At 44.7% G+C, this 16,168-nt stretch overlaps 1 long non-coding RNA gene across 1 annotated transcript in view; it reads left to right on the forward strand.

Moving 5' to 3' along the window:
- The first annotated feature begins 805 nt into the window (after positions 1-805).
- The window catches only part of LOC141374839 (uncharacterized), a 32,737-nt gene continuing 17,374 nt past the window's right edge, over positions 806-16,168 (forward strand). The window contains exon 1 of the long non-coding RNA XR_012381980.1: positions 806-919. This is a non-coding gene — a long non-coding RNA (uncharacterized lncRNA). The remainder of the gene's footprint in view (positions 920-16,168) is intronic.

Here is a 16,168-nt window from a genome sequence, read left to right on the forward strand (position 1 = left end):
GAAATTGATGCTCAGCTGAAGTCCTCACAAAGAGGAGGCAGCTGCCTGATGAGTGTGCAAAGAGGATTCCAAGAAGTTACAACAATTCACAAAGCCCCTAGGGAGTGTGAGGGCTAGCAGGAGGTCAGTGTGGCTGGAGCGTGGTGGATGAGCCGAAAAGAAGGGCTCCTACTACCCTGATGGTTGGGCAAGGAAGTCAGAGTCAAACCATAGATAATGCTAAGGGTTTGTATATCACCCAACATGTCATGGGAAGCCATCAGATGGATAGTGATGTGATTAAGCAAATGTTCATGAAACATCACTTGGATTTCCATCTGAGGACGGGACTTTCAGGGGAGGGAAAAGGGAACCAGGGAGAGAGGACTCCAAGAGAGGGGTTTCACTGAAACCTCAAGAAGAAAGAGTTTCCAGAAGGAGAGAGTCGTCTGTCTGGCCAAAGGCTGCTAGCCAGCCCTGTAAGATTAGCACAGAGAACTGGCCGCTGACTCTGGCAAGACGTAGATCATTGGTGACCTCAGTTAAGAGCCATTGAGTAGAGGGTAGGTATGGGAAGCCTGACTGGAGTGGACTGAGAGAAAATGGGAGTGAAGATGTGGACAAAGCAACCACAGTCAACTCTTCAGAGATGAGTGGAGCCCAGTTTGGTGCTTAGACTAGAATTCAAGTTCATGACATTTGATTCGTAACTAAGAGTTCTCTTCTATGGAGCACTGATGGAAATTAAACACTCCTCAAATTTAAAAAGATAGTTGCGTTACAGTATCACCTGATTCTGAGATTGCCAGTAACTTGATTCAAAACAGTAATAGTTAGCACTTGGACTAGAAGATCAGAGCTACTGAGAAAATTGCCCCCAGACTCCCTGTCTGCTTCTGGGAGGTACCAGGGCCAGAGAAGAAAAGACCAAGTTCTGAGGGTGAGTTTGGGGAAGATCTTCTAAGAGGAAGAGGCTGCCCTACCCTTGGACCTCTCACCAGAGCTCCAGGGCAGGCTTGGAGAGTGACATGGCTGGGCCCTGAAGCTGGTGGCAAGGGGGCAATCTTAATCATACTGGGTGAGAGCCTCCCATGTGGAGAGAAAAGAGGGTAAAGCTATGCCTTTTTGACCAGAATTGCCTGAGAGAGCTAGAAAGGGACATTGAGAAATGAGAATATTTTTGTTCAGATTGTGGGCTTAGGTGTACTTTGGAAAGTTTGAATTAATGAGTGGTGTGGTGGTTAAAAGAAAATCAGGGTTTCAGACATAGGCAGAAATGATAAGGCAGTGTTTTTCGGGGGCAGCCCTGCAGTATAGACTGAGCCAGCTTCGTGGGTCTTCGCTCTTTGCAGTTGTCCAGGGCTACACACTTGTTTTAATGCATTGCTATCACTATCTTAAAATTCTTAATAATTTTTTAGCAGGGTCCCCTGTATTTTCATTTTGCGCTGAGCTCCACAAATTATTGCCTAGAGTGTAGGTTAGGGTTCATCTCTAAGGCAGGCATTTTTCTATCAAATATGGATAAATTCTTAAGAGATTAAAGAAGGCTATATCAGTATGTTGTTGGTTGTGAGCAAGAATAAGACTTCCCAGCATGGATGCATAGATAAGTTTAGCATTTCTAGGCATTACTGTTCTCTTAGGTCTTCTTAGGACAGATGTCCTTAATTTTACAAATAAAAGGAAAAATGTGTTAAAAATTATAGACATTTCTGAATATTATTCAGCCTTAATAAGAAAAGGAATTCTCACAAATGCTACAAAATGGATGAACCTTGAGGACCTTGTGCTAACTGAAATAAGCCAGTCACAAAAAAACAGGTACTGTGTGATTCCACTTATATGAAGTGTCTAGAGTAGTCAAATTCACAGAGACTGACAATGAAATTGTGCTTTCCAGAGGCTGGGGGGATGGGGAAATGGGAGTTGTTTAATGGGTATAGAGTTTTAGTTTTGCAAGATGAAAGAGTTCTGGAGATTTGTTGCCCAGCAATGTGAACATATTAAACACTACACTTAGAAATGGTTAAGATGGTAATTTTATGCTTGTGTATTTTACCACAGTTAATACACACACACACACACACACACACACACACACACACACATATGAGAGCCAGAGAGAGCATGTGTACAAGCAGGGGGAGAGGGAGAGAGAATCTTTTTTTTTTATTCAAGAGAGAGGGGGAGAGAGTGCATGTGCTGGTGGGGGGACAAGCAGAGGGAGAGGGACAAGTAGACTCCTTGCTGAGTGAAGAGCCCAGTGTGGGGCTTTATGTGGGGCTGGACTTCGGGGCAATCCGAGGTCCTTGAGATCATGACTTGAGTTGAAGTCAGATGCTTAACGGACTGATCCACCCAGGCAGTCCAAGTGAGAGAGAATCTTCAGCAGACTCCACACTCAGCTTGGAGCCCCATGCAGGGCTCCATCTCACAATCCTGAGATCATGACAGGAGCCGAAATCAAGAGTTCTTGCTTAATTGACTGAGCCACCTAGGTGCCCCCAAATTTTTTTAATTAAAAAAATTTTATAGATAGTCCTGAAAACTCCCACAGAGAGGTGCTTAGGTTGAACATATCAGATGTTTTCTTCCATGGGGGAAGAGAGAGGAAATATGAGATTTCTAGGTGGTTTTGATATCAAAACAGACAGATTTCAAAGGCTTGGTGCACTATTTCATCCTTTTGTCTCCAAAGAACTGTGTCATATGAACTACATTATGCTGTCTTGACTTTCCCTGTGTGTTTTTCTATTATCCTGATAATGTTTTATCCAATTCTCTAAAAAGAATTTTTTTAAGAGCCTATAGTATGTGAGGCACTGCCCGAGGCAATGGGTATACAGTGGTGAACCTCACAGATTCATCTCATTCTCTGGTCATAAGGCTCCTGTGAAGTAGACAGTTCATCCCACAACTAACTTGTGATAAGTGTCATGAAAAGAAATTCAAGAGTCAAGGAGAGACTGTGACCGGATCTGAGGCTGGAGGTCTAGAAGGCTACCCTGACTATAGTAGATTCAAGATGGCTGCCAATTCTTTGCCCTTCTCCCCACGGGGAGACCCTTCCTCTGAATCTAGACTGGTCCTGTGACTTGTGTTAACCAATTGGGTGCAGTGGAAGTGAGGCTGTGTATCCCCTGAGGCTGGGCCCTAAGAGGCCCTTAGTTCCTGCCTTTGTTGCTTGAAATGTTTTCCCCTGGAAGCCAGCCATCATATAAGAAGTCTGACTACCCTAAGACCGCCATGTTGTGAGGAAGTTCAAATTAAGCATGTGGACAGAGAGAGGCCACAAGGAGGAGCACCCAAGCACCAGCCCTGGAAGTGAAGTCTTCTTGGACCTTCTAGTCTAGCCCTGCCAGCCACCAGATGAAGGCAAGCTGAGTAGATGACCCCAGCTGACCCCGCATAAGCAGAAGGACCCAGCTGAACTGTGCCTGACACCCGTCTCATAGAATCACCAGCAAATAAAATCATTGTTGTTTTGAGCCACTATGTTTTAGGTAGTTCGTTACACAGCTATTGCTAACCAAAACATCGGGGGAAACAATCTTTGACTGAAACAAAGTGATGTTTGGACTTGAGCACCTAGCTTTAGCACAAGATTCCCAACAAGGCACCATGGCAGCGTGGCAGGGCCTGACAGCTCACCAGAAGGTAGGGTTGAGAGGCAACAGAAGGAGTAGTATTTACTAATTAACAGAGTCTTGCTCTCTCTAGGACTCACGGGTGCTGTGGCAGTGGGATGAATTTGTAGCGTCTGAAAGCGGAAAGATGTGAGAATTGCTCATAGGGAATAAATAAACCTACCCAATGTGCCCTCTGATTATGTGTCACCAGCCTATCTATACACTTGTCAACTTTTCATCCCTTTGGGTACCTTTCCTGGCCTCTGGCATCCATCCCTTCAACCCGAATTTCCTGGTGCTGCTTTGTGCCTATTACCCCCAGAAGCCTGGCGGCACATCGTTGTACACAAATGGAGGAATTTTGGGGCACCTGGGTGGCTCAGATTGTTCAACATCTACCTTCGGCTCAGGTCATGATCCCAGGGTCTTGGGATCGAGCTCCGCATCAGGCTCCTGGCTCAGCAGGGAGCCTGCTTCTGCCTCTCCCCCTGCTCATACTCTCTTTCTCTGTATCTCTCTGTCTCAAATGAATAAATAAAATCTTTAAAAAAAATGGAGGAATTTCTTGGCAATGTTTCTGCATCACCAGCCACAATACCTGCAGGGCCCCAGAAAGCAACACTCGCCCGCCAGGCCTTCTCTCGCTGTCTTCCTCAGGAAGGAGGCTTACAATAAGAGGAGAGGCCAGTGACAAGGATGTGCCCTTCCTGCACACTTTTGGTGTGCCAGTACGCCATGCTAAATATCACAACAACCTGTGAAGAGGGAACAATGATCCCTCCGATGCAGATGTGAGACCTGAGGCTCAGATGATGGGAGAGCGGGTCCGCATTTGCACTGCTGGTGGGGCAGGGCTGGGAATGTGCCCTTTGAAGAGGGAGGGACCTCCCCACATGTGCTCCAAACCGTTCAGTACTCAAGGCCTGAGTTCTTTGGGCAACTTCTCTGTTGGTGGGACACGCATGTTCTTTCAGAGAAGGTCTCTGTTTACAGAGTGGGAGGAAGAAAAGTCAGTACTTGAAATTCTGCTTCCTTGACACAAATGGCCTTTTCTGGAATGATTTATCTATTTATTAATGGGATTCATCAATTTATAAATAGCACATGTTTTTTTTTTTAACTTGGTTTTCTTTTTTTTTCTTTTAAAAATTTTTTTAAATTATGTTATGTTAATCACCATACATTACATCTTTAGTTTTTGATGTAGTGTTCCATGATTCATTGTTTGCATATAACACCCAGTGCTCCATTCAGTACGTGCCCTCTTTAATACCCATCACCAGGCTAACCCATCCCCCACCCGCCTCCCCTCTAGAACCCTCAGTTTGTTTCTCAGAGTCCAGAGTCTCTCATAGCACGTGTTTTGTATGTGGCATTGAGCACAGAGGTCTTCATTGTGAGTCAGAAGATATAAGTTCTACTTCCCATATGAGCTGAAACTCTGTGACAAATTGTTTTACTATTCAGATTTTTCAGATCTCAGTTTCTTTTTTTTAGGTTTATTATTTATTTATTTTGAGGGGGTAGTGGAAGAGGGAGAGGATCTCAAGCAGACTCTGCACTGAGCACAGAGCCTGACATGGGGCTCCATCTCACGACCCTGAGATCATGACCTGAGCCAAAATCAAGTTAGTCACTTAACTAACTCCCAGGCACCCTTCAGATCTCAGTTTCTGTCTCCTCCACTGGACTGAGAATAATTTGAGGGCAGGGAATGTTTTGGTCTTCTTCTTATCTCTAACATCTTGTACAGGGCCCTCAAGATGGTTGAGGGTAGAAAGAAATAGGAAGGGGCGCCTGGATGGCTCAGTCATTAACCATCCGCCTTCAGCTCAGGTCATGATCCCAGGGTCCTGGGATGGAGCCCCGCATCAGGCTCCCTGCTCTGCGGGAAGCCTGCTTCTTCCTCCCTCACTCCCCCTGCTTGTGTTCCCTCTCGCTGTGTCTCTCTCTGCCAGATAAATAAATAAAATGATAAAAAAAAAAAGAAAAACAGGAAGAGGGAGAAGAAAGAAGGAAGGGATTTATCATGTAATACTGGTCATGGGATCAGCTATATGATAAAAAGAAATGTGCAGTGTTTGTTGAAAGACAGGTGGACCTGGGTGGCAAGCTTTTTAGGAGGAGAGGGGAGATGTAGCAAGGGCCTCTTCTGCAGAAAGGGCACAGAAGATGGAGTTGACACGTACATACAGGCAAATGCCTTGGCAACCTTCCCTTTCCTGGTTCCTCCCAAAGCAACTGATACCACAAGATGACAAGCGGCACCAACAAGAGGACGGACGGCAGTCAGCGACAGCTCTGTCCGGACACTTTCCTTTCTAGTTATGTCTGTAGGTGGCAACAAGAATGCAGAGGTCCAAGGAGCCCTTAACACACATGCGGAATGGCAACTTGATTTTTTGGTGCCACCAAACTTCAGCTGATAAGTGTTGTTTGGTGACCTCAATTCTTCTGACCTTTGCAGAGCAAACTCCCACTTTAGGATCGTGCCAGGATTTAAACAGGGAGCCTCGGCTGCAGAGGGCAAAGGAGTCATGCTAATAAGCTCTCCAATTCTGCTTCTTGCAGACAGCTTCGGTTTGGAAGGAGAAGGCATTATTTTTGGAATTCCTTCTTGCATTCATCCTGTGCCTTGGAGGATGAACTCCCTAGTGTTTCCTCTCCAGTTGCTCCTGGGGAAGCAAGCGAGCTTTCAACCCAGAGACTGGATGCCCCCACCTTTTTTTTTAAAATCATTTTCAATCTGCCCACTCCAACCCTCCAACTCTCCATCTTCTGCCTCCACCCCCCCCATTAAAATCACCACCATCTGGTCTCCAGAATAGTGGCTTGTGTGGGAGGTGCTAACATGGTGAGCAAAACTGTTCACAATATTTATTTATTTATTTATTTATTTATTTATTTATTTATTTATTTGTCAGAGAGGGAACACAAGCAGGGGTAGTGGGAGAGGGAAAGCAGGCTTCCCGCCGAGGAGGGAGCCCGATATGGGGCTCGATCCCAGGACCCTGGGATCATGACCTGAGCCAAACACAGACACTCAACGACTGAGCCACCCAGGCGCCCCCCCCCCCCCCCCGTTCACAATGTTTAAAGTCCAGTTTAACTCTTCTGGTATCTAGAAAAAGTGACTTCATGGATCTTCAAACAGATGATAGCGTCACTTGACTTAGGGCATTAAAATACAGAGGTCGGGGTGAAGGGATAAGGGAAGCACACAGCTCTGCCTTTGTCGGAGTGGGGGATATTTAAAACTCCTACGGTCTTTCATGGAGTAGACAGATGCAGCCACTGTTTACTTACAAATCCACAAAATACTTTCCAAAATGTAACTTCACTCTGTGGTTTGTTTTTGCTAAATTATCCTTTACTAATTTTATTTATTTATAAAGATTTTATTTATTTCTTCGAGAGAGAGCGAGCGCATGAGAGAGCACAAGCTGGGAGAGGCAGAGGGAGAGTGAGAAGCAGACTCCCCCACTGAGCAAGAAGCCTGACATGGGGCTTGATCCGGGGACTTCCAGGATCATGACCTGAGCCGAAGGCAGAATGATGCTTAACCAACTGAGCCACCCAGGCACCCCAATCCTTTACCGATTTAAAAAAAGAAGTCTCAGAGGGAAAACTACAGTTTTCAAAGTTAGATGCAAATCAAAATCTATGAGCATCTTTCAGATAAATTTTCTTAAGAGGAAAATAGATGCAAATAGCAATTTGGGGGAATATTTGTGCCTAAAACAAAAGAACATGCTCTATGTGAGTAGGGAGTAGTTCCTAATACTGACTTATCTGACTAAATGTATTATTTCTTTTTTAAAACATGGGACTGTGGTGACCAGAAAAAGAGCCTTTTTTGACTGTTACTTTTTTAAATATTTCTATATATATATATATTATTTATTTATTCAAGAGAGAATGAGAGAGAGAGAGCATGAGAGGGAAGAGGGTCAGAGGGAGAAGCAGACTCCCCGCTGAGCAGGGAGCCTGATGCAGGACTCGATCCCGGGACTCCAGGATCATGACTTGAGCCGAAGGCAGTCGCTTAACCAACTGAACCACCCAGGCTCCCTATTTCTATATTTTTTTAAAGTAGCCTCCACACCTACTATGATCTTGAGATCAAGAGTCACATGCTTTACTGTTTGAGCCAGCCAGATGCCCCAAAGATGTTTGACTTTTTTTTTTAAGTAGGCTCTACACCCAGGGTGGAGCCCAAAGTGGGGCTTGAACTCATGACCCTGAGATCAACACCTGAGCCGAGATAAAGAGTTGGATACTTAACTGACTGAGCCACCTAGGAGCCCCAATGTTTGACTTCAAATGCAAAAACTTGAAGTGAATTTGAACTTGCAATGAAAAATGGATGGACTTGGTGACCCTGCGAAAATCATGGGTGTGTGTTTCTCTGTGTGTGGGTGTAATGTGTTTAAAGTTGTATCGAGGGACGCCTGGGTGGCTTAGTCAGTTAAGCATCAGGCTTCAACTCAGGTCATGATCCTGGGGTCCTGGGATCGAGTCCTGCATCAGACTCCCTGCTCAGTGGGGAATCTGCTTCTCCCTCTCCCTCTGCCTGCCCCTCCCCCTGCTTGTGCTCTCTCTCTCTCTAATAAATAAATAAAAATCTTTGAAAAAAAATAAAGTTGTATCGAGTCTGATATGGTGGCTCATGAGATGTAATGATTAAAATTTTATTTTATTTTTATTATTTTTTTTAAGATTTTATTCATTTATTTGACACAGAGAAACACAGCAAGAGAAGGAACACAAGCAGGGGGAGTGGGAGAGGGAGAAGCAGGCTCCCGCTGAGCAGGGAGCCCGATGCGGGGCTCGATCCCAGGACCCTGGGATCATGACCTGAGCCGAAGGCAGATGCTTAACAACTGAGCCACCCAGGCGTCCCAATGATTAAGATTTTAAATAAACATAACTTGTCCTTTAATTCTCTAAAGTAGGTTTTAATTAATTAATTAATTTGTTCATAAGTTTATTTATGTATTTATTTATTTAAGTAATCTCTACACCCAACGTGGGGCTTGAGCTCATGACCCCAAGATCAAGAGTCTCATGCTCCACTGACTGAGCCAGCCAGGCACCCCTAGAGCAGGTTTTAAATAAGCCTGAATCTGACAAGAAATCTTACTATTCATTCTTTACAAAGTTTCAAGTAGTCAAGTCATAAGAGGAATTTCTCAGTTATGGCTCCTAGAAATAAAATCTGCGATCTCAAGAACACACTGGTAAACTCTGAAATTCGAAGGACTCAGGCACAAGCACACATGGGCCAGGGGAGGGGGGACAAAGGGAGAGTTTTCTCTCCCCTGAATACATTGTCCCAGAAAGGTGCCTTGTGTACAGTTTTCAAGATCACATGTAGACACGATGGTTGTTAACGTTTTAATGAAAAAAAGTTTGAGGAAGCCAGTGTGAAATTCTCAGATGAAACATCAGTGGTGGTGAGATCCTGGGACATAAAAAAAGATCATCAAAACTGGGCGTCTCTTTTATTTGCCCTGTCTCCCACCAAACATCTCTCTGCCTGCCTGTTAAAGAAGGAAATATTTGTGGAGAACACATTCATCCTAATGTGCTAAGTAAATGAAGAGGATGTTGCAATAGTGAATGACACAGTGTATTGGTTCTTTTGACCTCAAGTACCTGGTATTGTCCTTTACTGAGCTTAAAGTTTGTCCAAACAAGCTTCATCTCTCTCTCTCTCTCACACACACACGCATGTGCGCATGTGCACAAACATCAACCTCCCCACTTCTTCACTGAACCCAAACGAGTCTGTTCTGCTTCAAATAATTCCTTCAGTAACTCCCACTTCTCTCAGGATTTAGCAGCCACTCGGAGCTGGTCCCCAGGGCCTCTGCATCTATCTACCTCTTCTTTCCCTCCCAACGCCTCTGCCACACTAACTCTGAGGTTCTTGAAAGCACCACACTCGCTCCTCACACATCCAAGCCTTTGTTTTACCATTTCTCTTTACCTCCATGTCTGCCCGATTCTGATAGGTCATTCCACATTTAGCTCACTAGCACTAGTTATCCTAGTGCTGAGTAGGAGTTATCCTCACTAGTGATAGTCCTGAAAACCTTCCAGGACTATCTATTTGCTCAAATCAGGCTGGTACTCCCCCAGTGAGTTTTCATGCATCTGTCTGGGCCTCTACAACAGTATTACACCAAATGGAACCGTTTGTCTTCCTATTTACTGTTGCTTTTATAATAGCACAAAAGCTGTTCCGTGGCGAGTGTCCTTTGTATATCTGATGGGTGAATTGTTTAATCAGAGTTCACGTACTCACCTGTATGCCTAAGTGGGGAAGGACAACGAAATTTTATATAGTTTGCTTGACTAAGAATATTTTTCTGAGAGTGATTTGGCAACCCAAAAATTAGTGGGGGAAGTAAACAATAGTTTCTGAACAGGCTGCCTTTGATTATCTTCTGTGCATCATCTATTTAACCAATGAAGGCTTTAAATTACGTTTGTGGGGATAACAATACTAACTAAAAATAATGAAGACCACATTTATTATGGATATAGGCTAAACATCTTTTTTTGTTGTTTTCCAAGTGCTATAATTGCAACTCCAAAATTTATCTTTCTCCTCCAGCCAGCCAACCCCCAACACACACACCCAGACGAAGACACACACACAGTCCCCTAGAGCCACCTCATCAGATTGCATCTTTAGTAGTGTTCTTTAAGAAAAATGTTGCCACATTTCCAAAGTCGGAATGGATCTCATAAAGGAAAATAGAAAATGATGATAAGAAGACCCATTCAGTTGGCATATGTGGCTCCCCTTTGACCTCTTCAAACAAACCAAGAAATCAAGAGTGAAAATCGTATCAGGAAGCAAAACTTGAAATCTTCTCCCGAAGCCCTTTGCACCCAGTCATGTGGACCTGTGCTGAGTCAAAGTCGTTCTGCAAGTCAGCTGGTGGACAGAAGAGTTATTTTAGAAAGATCATCTCAGGAAGCTTATTTATATTCTCTTTGAAGTAATGAGTCCAGTGAACTCTTGAACTGGAGATTTGCAGTCCTTAATTTTTGCTGTCACTTGGAAAAGAATTACTCTTGATAATTTTTAATGTAATTTATTAGAGAGCAACAAAAGTGGCTGACATTATTATTAGCTGGAATTTTGGCCTGTTTGGTAAACACCAGATAAAATGTTTTGAGGGTGGAGTTTGAAAGTCTAATTAGACAGCATTCAAAATAAATATCTCAATTTCAAGCATAGTTTGTGTTTTTCAATGGACATGAAAGACTGTTAGAATATTCTGCCTCGCAATTCTGTATTCCAGAGAGATGAGGTTAGAGATCTGGCCTGGAATTTGGCATAGATTCTTTTTCCATAAGGTGTAATGAGACTTAAGACTGAGTTTTAGTTCCAGTTTTGCTTCTGTGACCATGGCCAAGTCACTTCAGTGTGAACTTGGATTTCCACAGCTACTGAATAAAGGAGTTGGACTTTCAGGCTCCTTACATCTCTGATGATCTGTGTTGGATTATTCCATATCCAGATAAAGGAGGCCGCATGTTTTTGGCTCTACCAACTACCATTTACACAAATAACCCTCCCTTGTCTCAATGAAGGGGGAGGTTATACACATGCCCTGCTGCCTTCCACCCTGGGAAATGCACATGGATTCCAATCAGCGGGCCCCAGCTGACCGATATGTCTACAACCTGTTCCCGCTCCACTGGGTGGGGGGCTTTTGGAGGCAGTTCGGTCGTGTTCTCTGACCCAAACTGGCAAAGCGAGAGAGCAGTCTGATGTGCCAGCAGTTACATGACCCATCCTCGGGAGGGAGAATGGGGTGAGCGAGCCACGGTTCTGGGGAAAGCCTCATTCAGGTTATTTGCTCTGCGTGAGGGCCCAATCCCTTCAACTGGCCTCAGTATGCTTGCTTTGCCTCTTTCTTTTCCCACACCTTCTCTGGATCTTGATTTCCCTTCTCATTAGTGCAGCTGGATTCTCGTTGGCTTATAGAGAAGATAATGTACCTAAGCCATTCACCACTACCCTAACTCTTCCTTGGTGCCAGAACCCTGATTGGGATCAAGGGTGCCCCGAGCCCATGTAGCTAAGGGCAGGGCTCCAAAGACTGAGCTCCAGAGGAAAACCCGGACTGGTGTGAGCAAGGCAATGTGCTCCCATTTGCCTGTTATCCTCACTAGTGATTGGTTTGGGTATGGGCAAGTCTTATAGTTCTGGCCAATGTTGGGGAGATCAGTTGAGAGACTTTGGGGAAAACTCACACTGTGATGTCTGCATGCAATGCCTTGAATGTCATGGCCATCTTCTGAAAATGAGAAAGATAAGATGACAGGCTGAATGAATTTGGTTGAGTAGAGAAATGGGAAGAATTGTCTGGGTCCTTGGTGATTTGGTGAGTTGCTTAATCAACCCTGGAACCCAACCACCTCTTGAATTCTTGCTATATGAGATAACTTTTTTCTCACTGCTTGAGTCAGAAGCCACAAACATTTTAATACAGTTCATGCCAGCACACTGGCAAGGCAACGAGGAAACCCCTGGGCTTTAGAATTATTTGGACCCAATTTCAAGTCTCAGTTCCTCCACTTAGAGGTTGTTGCTGAGGACCAAATTACTTTAAAACTTAGTGACTGGGATGCCTGCATGGCTCAATCGGTTGGACATCTGCTTTTGGCTCGGGTCGTGATTTCAGGGTCCTGGGATTGAGTCCTACATCGGGCTCCTCGCTCAGGAGGGAGTCTGCTTCTCCCTCTGCCTGCCACTCCCCCTGCTTGTGCGCGTGCTCTCTTTCTCGCCGACAAATAAAATCTTTAAAAAAATAATAAAAATAAAAAATAAAATTTAGTGACTTAAAAAAACACTAAGCATGTATCATCTCTCAGATTCTGTGTGTTGCTACTCTGGGGATGGCTTAGATTTTTCTTCTCTCATGAGATTGTAAACAGGTATTGGCTGGGGCTACAGTCATCTGATGGCTTAACTGGGGCTGGTGGGTCTGCTTTTCAGGGGGCTTACTCAGGTGGCTGCTGGGAGGCCTCTGTTCCTCCCTACCTGGGCTTCCCCATAGGGTGGCTTGAGCATCCTCTGTTTTCAATAAAGGTCTTACTAGGTCTATAAAGTCCTTATTAAAGGACTGGGTGGTGCAGTCGGTTAAGTGTCTGACTTGATTTCAGCTCAGGTCTTGATTTCAGGGTCGTAAGTTTGGACCCTGCATTGGGCTCCATGCCCAGCATGGAGCCTGCTTAAAAATAACTAAATAAATAAATGAGTGAGTGAATGAGTAAATCAATCAATCAATCAATAAATAAATAGATGTCTTATTGTTATTTTGATGTGGCAAGGCCAACAGATCAGGAATGACTGCTAATGAAAAGATAGTTGGTTATACTCCCAGATCACAAGAGGAGGGCACATCCACATCCCTAGGAACGCACTGGGAAAGGTCTGGAAGCAGAGGCAGTAGGGAGAAGATGAGGCAAGAGCCACAATAAGGGGTTTCCATGTGAAGGAATGGGTAAAATAGGCTAAGTAGGCTTACGATGGGCTAGTTTGAATTATTTCAGCAGGCCCTGGGGCATAATGGCTGTTCCCTCATTGTCTAGTGCCTGGCCATGGGGTGATTAGGGCAAGTGGACAGTGGCCCAGAGTGTGGAAGCTTGATAAAGGAGGGGATGTGGGCCCTGGACTGGTTGGCCTGCATTTGGAAAGTGTGCTCACAGACAAGGTGTTTGTTACCTCTAGGAATTGGCTAGCCCTTGGAGGGCAGTCCCTCCAGGCCATTAAGGCCCTAGATGTCAAAGCATGAAAATACAAACATAAAAGACATGATTAATACATCCTCACAGCATGGTGGCTGGCTTTGCCCTGAGTAAGCAGTCCAAGAGAGCAAGGCAGAAGCTGCAATGCTCTTTGTGATCTAGACTCAGAAGTCACAAACCATCACCTCTGCCAGACTTGCACTATAATCAGGACTAGTCTTGATTAAACATGGGAGGAAACTACACCAGCATGTAAACACCTAAGAGGTGAAGATCATTGGAGCTCATCTTAATGGCTGGTTACCACACATTTGAGAAATTACTTAACCTCCATGTCTCAGTTTCTTCATCTGAAAAAGATGGTAATAATATTATGGTAGTCAGACCTCTCAGTCACAAGCAACGGGAAATGATTCTGGCTTACTGAGACAAAAGGGGAATTTACTGGATATATTTAGGGCAACTCACACAATAGGAGGAGGCCTGGGAGCAGGAAATGACATACAAGGTCAATGGTTTGCTGGAGAAACCTCCCCTTGACACTGGATATTTCTGCCAGAGCTGAATTCCCAGCACCATGGCTGTTGCTGTGGGTCACGATCAACTGCTTCTGCGTCCTAAAGGTTCCACTGCACCAGCAGAGTGGGGACAGGAGGGTCTGGCCCCTTCTGCTTCCAAGAACTCAACAAAGGTCCATTGCAAATCCAGGCCTCTTGGGATGCTCGTGAAGACTGAACAATATATGAGTCTTTGGAAAATTGAGAGTCATCAGTAATTCGTTGTTTAATAGACCTCAGGGTGGCATTGGCATCAAGTGGGTGCAGAGACCTCAGGTGGTGAGGGATCTTGTCTTAGCCTCTGAAGCATCCTCATAATGTGTCCAGACACAGTGATCACTTCTTTTTTTTTTTTAAAGATTTTATTTATTTATTCATGAGAGACAGAGGGAGAGAGAGAGAGAGAGAGAGAGAAGCAGAGGGAGAAGCAGGCTCCCAAGGAGCAGGAAGCTTGATGCGGGACTCGATCCCAGGACCCTTGGATCATGACCTGAGCCGAAGGCAGACGCTTAAGCATCTGAGCCACCCAGGCGCCCACAGTGATCACTTCTAATCACACCCTTACCCAGCCCCCGCTCCTATACACATGTACACATTCTGTGTGTTTCCAGCTTTACTGAGATATAATTGTGTACATTTAAGGTGTACAAAGTGATGATTTCATACATGTGTATACTGCAAAATTATTAGCCATGGTAGGGTTAGTTAGCACCTCCATTTCCCCACATAATTATCCTTTTTTTTTTTTTTTTGTAGTGAGCACATGTACACATTTTTAATTTGCTGAGTTTTATACAACTCCTATCTCCACTCTGATTTGGTTGTCCTGTGGCAGAGTTGGAGGCAAGGGAACAGTATGTGACTAATTAGGAAAAGCGAAAGCCTCCTGCGAAAATTTCAACCCTGGCCTCTTGGTACCCTGATATGAACCACCATTAATCACACTAACTGGTGGCAGCTCCTATGAGTGTCTTTATTACCTTACTTTTCTCTCCGTTTGAATTGTCAAGGCATGGCCAGACACCTCTTCCCCGAGAGCCTCTGCTTTGTTAGCTGTTGGCATGGGTCTTACTATTCAGACTCAATTATTTCATTCAAAGGGTTTCACCCAGGTTGGGTTTGAACTCACTGAGGTTGATGCGGTTAACTTGTCAGTGATTCTCAGATTTTACTGTACGTGAGGATCACCAGGAATGCTTGCTAAAACACAGATGGCTGGGCCTCAGCCCCAGATCCTCTGTTTTAGTAAGGCTGGGGTGGGGCCTGAGGATGAGCATTTCTAGTAAGATCAGGTGGTGCTGATGCTGTTGGTCCGAGACTACACTTCGAAAACCACTGACTTGGGTGACATGGGGCTGGTGCTGGACTGCTTCATAAACGTATACTCTTCCTAATGATAGCCTTTCATAAAGAAAGCCAAGACAATACTCATAGAGCCAGATTCCATGGTACTCAGAAATAAATATTGAAACACGATTTCAGTCAGAAAGATATTTAGATGCACGGAATAGTGTTGGCTACCAGAACTTGACCAGAGAGCAGTTAATTATTTTTCTCACATTCTCAGGAAGACCAGAAGCTGTCCAGGGCTAGTGAGATGACATCACATGATCAGAGGCTCAGGCTCTTCCTTTCTTCTCTGCCACCCTTGGTAAATGGCTATAGACCTCATGGTCAGGAGATGGTTGCTGCACCTTAGGTATTGCCGCTGTCACTGTAGGCAGGAAAAAGAGGGAAGATAACAAGGAAATGCAGGGGTAGCTTTCTGGGTGGCTCAGTGGATTGAGCAACCAGCTCTTGGTTTTGGTTTAGGTCATGATCTCAGGGTCATGGGATCAAGCCCTGCGTCTGGTTTCGTGCTTAGCAGGTGGTCTCCTTGTCCCTCTCCCTCTGCTCCTTCCTTGCGCTCTCTCTCTTTCTCAGATAAATAGGAAATACATGTGGGAGGTTTCCTGAAAGTCCCTTTATAGACTTATGTTCCATCCTCATTGGCCAGAACTATGTCCCATGGCCACACTCAGCCTCAAAGGAGCCTAAGAAATCAAATAGTTTTAGTTCAACACTTGTTTACCCAAATAAAATGAGCTTCTGTTAATGAGGAAGAAGGGGAGAATGGGTGGAAACCAGTAGGCTCTGTTTCAGCATTCACCTGCTTGATTCTCAAAGGATCCCACACAGTGTACTCAGGCCAAGTCCATATATGGTCTAAAGCAACCACACAACAGG

This window comes from Callorhinus ursinus, unplaced genomic scaffold (genome assembly GCF_003265705.2).
Source record: "Callorhinus ursinus isolate GAN/ISIS: 27379988/994484 unplaced genomic scaffold, GSC_fseal_2.0 scaffold22, whole genome shotgun sequence".
Classification (NCBI taxonomy): Eukaryota; Metazoa; Chordata; class Mammalia; order Carnivora; family Otariidae; genus Callorhinus; species Callorhinus ursinus.